A 6,000-nucleotide genomic window follows, 5' to 3' on the forward strand; every position below is an offset into this window, starting at 1 on the left:
ACTAATTGATTCATTGATGTAACAGCTTGATTATTTAACTAAGCCGATCATTATGCGATCTTCATGGCTTCTTAAGCAATCGCTATCGATATTCAAAACTTCTATTTTTTCCGAAACATAACCAGAGGTTATGCACAAGTTAATTCAAACAGACGAGATCGATACATGAGTAGTACTGCCAGATCTGAATCATCCCAGCAATTATTTATTTAATATTTTTTTCCTAACAAGATCGCATAAATAAAACACGTACCACTGAAAGTTACAGTTGCACAGATGGATTAAACATTGCAAGTCTACGCCGTGTGGTAGTAGGTCCATTTTAAGGAACAGATGGAGGCAGAGAAGCTGGTGCTATAGCTGAGAGATGAAGGAACTACTCACAGAGGCTGCCGCTGGCCGCTCCAGTAGCTTTGAGTTTGATGTGACACCTAGGCCTCAGAGGCATCAGGAGAGTGCCAGCAGCCACCATCGCGCATTGCTGCAGGCATCCCCTGCACACCATTCTTTTCTCTTTCAGCTTTATGTGGCTAGTGACAAGTAAGAACAGATTATTGCTTTTGTATTCATGTACGGATGTATTTGAAGTAATGTGATATATGAAAAGGGGCTCTTTTCTGGATGCACTCCACTTTATGAAATCTCATCCAAGGTCCTATATTTGGTATTTCGTTTTGTGGTCCTGTCTCCTACTTGCAATTTTCTTGCAAAAATGATGCGTGATCAGTGGGCACACTACCAGTTACCGGCCAGTTGGCCATGAATGAAACGACGACTTGGGGCCTCCCTCGTCGTTTGCCTCTGCTAGCTTATCTGCTGCTCTGCGGAGTTCAAAGTTTGATCATCGGATACCATGATCGCAGCTCATGGAGACAAACCCAGTGTGTTGTTCTGTACCACAGCAAAATGCACAATTTTAGATTGGACATATATCTAGCAAATCGTAGTCTCTTGAACTCGGTCTATAAATACAAAAATGCTCACAGAGGTCATGGATCCATGGCGTGATTGGTGACCCCCAGCGGCGGATCTAGCAGGGGGGCTAGGGGGGCTCCAGCCCCCCTAAGCTCCCCTAATTACACATAAAACACTGTAGCAAAAGCATTAAATCACCATTAAATTTTCACACAAATCAACATCTCCATTGTTTCAGCCCCCCTTGCCTCTCATCCTGCATCCGCCACTGGTGACCCCTGTTTCAAACAGCCAATAAAATTGGCTTGAGAGGCAGCAGGTGTGCTGCGCTCCTACTGAAGAAAAAGGTTGACGCACCAAAATGTGTCCTACTAGCAATGTAAATGGTACGAATATTTTTCGACCGTTTTCGAATTTGATCCAATTTGGAAGGGGTTTTATCTGTTCGTATCCGCTTCGGAGTATTCAGTATCCGTAACCGATCCGTATCCGAACGCTCAAAAGTTACATTTTTATGATGTCGATAGCTATTACAATCTTATCTAGCAAAAACTAACACTATCCGTATCCAACTCTGTATTCGAACACAAATATGAAACCAAATACGATATCACTAATATCCGTCCGTATCCGATCAGTTTACATCCCTATGTCCTACAGACATGAGCCGTGCAAAGCGGATGCAACGGGAGATGTTACAACACCACATCATCCAGCAGCTTTAATTTCGATCATAGTAATAATGCACCGTACAAATCGTTATTACTCCACATGTGAGAAAGCATGGATGCCTTGAAAAATGGACCATCTTTTTTATTTGTGATGCTATATATATTACAAAAATTAGTTGCACGGAAATGGAGCACAAAATAATGTCATTTAGAAGATGCCCAAAGTTCAGCTGTTTCGGCGATAGATACCATTTCTTTCGATCTTGTCCAGGAAGTGAGACAAATTAATGAAAGGAAAAACCAGTGCTATTGTTTTTTTTAAAAAAGTCTAGCCTAGTGGTTAGAATAATAAACCCGGGAGCGAATTTACGGGGCTGGGGCTAGTTTTTTATGAGGCTGGTGTGTGCTCCAGTCCATCATGAGCCCATGAACAACATCATCCAAAGCTCAAGGCGTTCTTGCACACTGTTGTTGTGTTGTCCATGACGTGTGTCGGTGGTCGTGCACTCTGGAGAGATGGTTGAACATTTGGCGTGTCTAAATTCTCACTTGCAACACATAACACTAATTGCCACAAAAGCATGGAAACGACCAGAGCACAGGAGGAGAACATTATGTATAGGCTAAATCGTCGTTATTGTAGATAACACGACTTGACCTTTTTTTAGCTTGTGCCGAGCCAGGGTCCTTGGTTGTTCTGCCATCCTGCACTTCATCATCATCTTCTTCTTCTTTTCTGTTCGAGGCATAAGATTAATCAAGGTATCCAAAACGTGGTGGATACATGTTGTATTGTAAGTTTGTAACCAGTTCTTGCGTATTGCAGCCTCACACCAGTAGCAAGCATACAGGAGCTGAGTTTGAGTACGTTAAGTTTTTTGAATTTTGTTGCATCTCAGGCAGCCAGCAAAAATGCAAGAGTCAAATTATAGCAGCTTCTCTGGTAGGCTTTGGAGAATTCCAGCTCCTGTACTTCGTTGAGGACCTTCATAAGAATCATGCTGCTTTGGCAGTGTATGTCTCGAGAGTTAGCCTCTACAAACTTCTTCTTTGTCAAATAGAATATATATAGGTAACTCCCTTATCGATTGGTTTTTCAAAAAATATATAATTATGTAATTTGCTCATCTTTGCAGGTTTTGACCAGAACATGGTGGGTTTATTTTGATAATGACCATGTGTGGAACAAGGAAGGAAAGAGATTATTTCGAAAATTTCCAAAATCTTTCATATGCTATCAATGTCATCTGTATTATGGAGAAAGACGATAGAGATGGCAAATTGGTCCAAGAATGTTACACCACTGAAGCCATCTCCATCGCTCCCAGGTCCAAATAAATCCGTCTTCACCTCCAGTTCGGGATGCGTTGGATCAAGATCGTGATAGGTAGGGCATCACTGCCGGTCCACGAACCAGGGTGAAACTTGGTTATCACTGTCGGTTTGAGCCAAAAATTTATAGCCAAACAGCTGGTGCACGATCAACCTTCTCAACAATGCAAAATGTGCATCCACCGTGATTTGAATCCGCAACCTCATGGCTCCTATAACCCCTCCATACCATTAAGCTGTATAGTCCCTTACTTGTTGGGGAATTGTCCTCTTTTGATCATGATGATAATAATTAATTAATAAGCAAGTTAAAGAGGCTACTAGATCAATTTATCAGCTAAAGGCATGCACCGGAAGGTTTGGCCATCTACTCCTAATATTAATTAATATGTTGATGAACTGAGGAGTTAATGAGCATGCAGTGGTGGGTGCCCATTTAACTAAGCTACAAGTACTTGAAAGTGATCGGGTGCTCTAGCCTAAGAGGGGGAGGGGGTGAATTAGGCACTAATAAAAACTTTGACCTATGGCTCCAACTAGTTTGCACAAAACTTAAACTTAAAACAAGCTATCTAGATGTGCAACTAGGTTGTTCTAGTGTAAAACCCCTATCCCAAAAGAGTTTAGCAACCTATAGCCTTTCCTATCAAGAAACCACTCTATGAAAGTAAAGGCATACAAATTGCTAGTATGAAATGCGGAAGCTTAAAGAGCGGGATAGGAGATAGCAAACTCTTGACGCGGGTGTTTATCCCGTGGTTCGGTTAGCCACAAAGGCACACCTACATCCACGTTGTTGTAGCACTCACTAAGAGTATTGCTACTCGGCCACCAAGTCTCTTCCGTGAACACAATCACGGTCACCTGGCCCCGGGTTCCACTAAGGAGCTTCTCCACAAAGGATGGGGGTCTCCACGTCCCCCGCACAAAGTGTCGTCGCCGCTCCACACCAAGTCGGAGGGTCGATGACGTTGCCGGCGAGCTTCACGCTCCAAGGTGCCGGCGCACCAAGCTCTTGTTTTGGTTCACCAGAGAACCACAGCACAAAGGCTCAAGGCCTTGCAATCACACTCACTAAGAGCTAATCTAGCACTCACACTTTACAAAGCTAGTGCTATAAGCTAAGGATATGATCTATGAGCTCTTGTATGGCTTGGAGATGTTCTTGGATGTGTATGAGGTGTCTTGGGACTCCAGCCATCTTCAAATGGCCGGGGTGAGGCGTATATATAGGCCACCAAGTCTTGTAGCCGTTGCTCCAACGGTCAGCTGAAAATCTGCGTATCACCGGAAGAACCGATGCCTCTGGCAGGGGTAGCGTCGGTTCTTCCGGTCACTCATAAACCGAAGTAGCCGTTGAAGTCCTGACAGCTGATGCAGTGACCACCGGTTGAACCGATGCTTTGTTCCGATGCATCACCGGTTCATCCGGTGCTTAAGAATCTTCTCCTGACAGCTGACGTCATTACACCGATGGTATGCACCGATGCTTCACCGGTTCAACCGGTGCTGAAGAATCTTCTCCTGGGGTCTTGACATCGTCTCTGGAACATACGACGCCCAATGCACCGATGCCCCCTTTTAGACCCGTCGGTTCAACCGGTGCCTATAGGCTGACTTGGCTTCAATTCCTTTCTGCACCAAACATCAAGGCGTCGATTCTTCCGACAAGCGGAACCCCCGTAGGGGCGGGCCTTCGGTCCTTGCTACGCCTATATTTTCTTTCTCTTTGTCATCACTTGAACCTAAAAACCTGAGAATGATCATCTTAACAATCATATTAGTCCAAGTGTTGTGTTATCATTCGATCACCAAAATCACTCGAAATGACATAAATGGTGCCATGTTCGTTACAGTACTCAATAATGGAGTGAAACATTTACATCCGTCATGTAAATAGGTACACACCTTTTTAGGTCCATATAAAGAGCAAGGGAGAAACACTGGCTGCATCCTGTTCAAGATAGATGAGCAAGTTGAGAAATGTTGAGTACTCTATCCTACTTGTGATGAGTGAATTGTCAACCGTGCGGTGTGATCGTGCGCTTGGTCCATGGATTGCAGGTACACGGGCGTCAAGTGTCGACGGAGAGCTGCCGTGGAGGTGCTGTGGCCGATGGACCGTGCGGTGGACGGCGGTGAAGGGCAGCCGGAACCGGAGCTCGTGCCGGGTGGTAGCTGTGGCGTCCACTCCTGGATCGAGGGCGCAAGCGGCGACGGAAGGCGGGTTTCTTTGTTTGCGCCACAAAACCAAGGAGGCGGACGGCGGTTGAAGACGCCAAGTCGTGGAGGCACGGGCGTCTGTCTCGGGACTGACGGAGGCGACGGGCGTCGATGGCGTCTAGGGCCTCACTGCGGGCGAGGAGGTGACGGGCGTCGGGCGGCGTCTAGGGCCGTCAGAAGGCTGAGGCAGGAACGGCGTCTAGGGCCACGGCGTGGAGGCAGGAATCTTCCCGCGCGTGGAGTTTTGGCGGTTTTCTCAAAACCGGCCATCTACCCGGGTTTCGCGGACCCTCCAAAACTGCGGACCGGATCTTCATCCACACGGCGGCATCGTGGAGAAGACTTCGACTCGAAGAAAGAACCTCGACCGTCGGATGAGTCCTTGTATCTTTTTCCGGTTTTGCCCCTACGGGCTTTCTAGTGTCTAATTGAGTCTAGGGGTAGTTTAGCCTTTTGGGTTGAGAGTTGTTGGGGTTAAAAACCCCCTCACCCCCTCTCCCTCTCTTCCTCTCCTTTTGCCTGGACAGCACGCCACCCTCCTCCCTGGCGCCTCTCTTCCTCCTCCCTTCTCCTCTCTAGGGGTTAGGATTTTAGCCATGGATTTGTGAAGACTTTGTATGTGAATTGATCGGGAAAGGAGGCCCTTCCCTCCTTGTGCCCTCCGGGGTTTTGATCTCGTCTCAATCCTTTTCGTTTCGTGCCTTGTTTGGTTGAATTTCGATTTTCGTTATCGATTCTTGTGCACGAGGTGAGGAGTTGGTTCTTGTTGGTTTTGTGACTCCTTGGGGTGTTCCTAATCCTTCTAACCTAGTGCTAAAACCTTGGGATTCACGAGCTCCTTCGAATTGACGTTTTTGAG

Source organism: Panicum virgatum, chromosome 3K, assembly GCF_016808335.1.
Source record: "Panicum virgatum strain AP13 chromosome 3K, P.virgatum_v5, whole genome shotgun sequence".
Classification (NCBI taxonomy): domain Eukaryota; kingdom Viridiplantae; phylum Streptophyta; class Magnoliopsida; order Poales; family Poaceae; genus Panicum; species Panicum virgatum.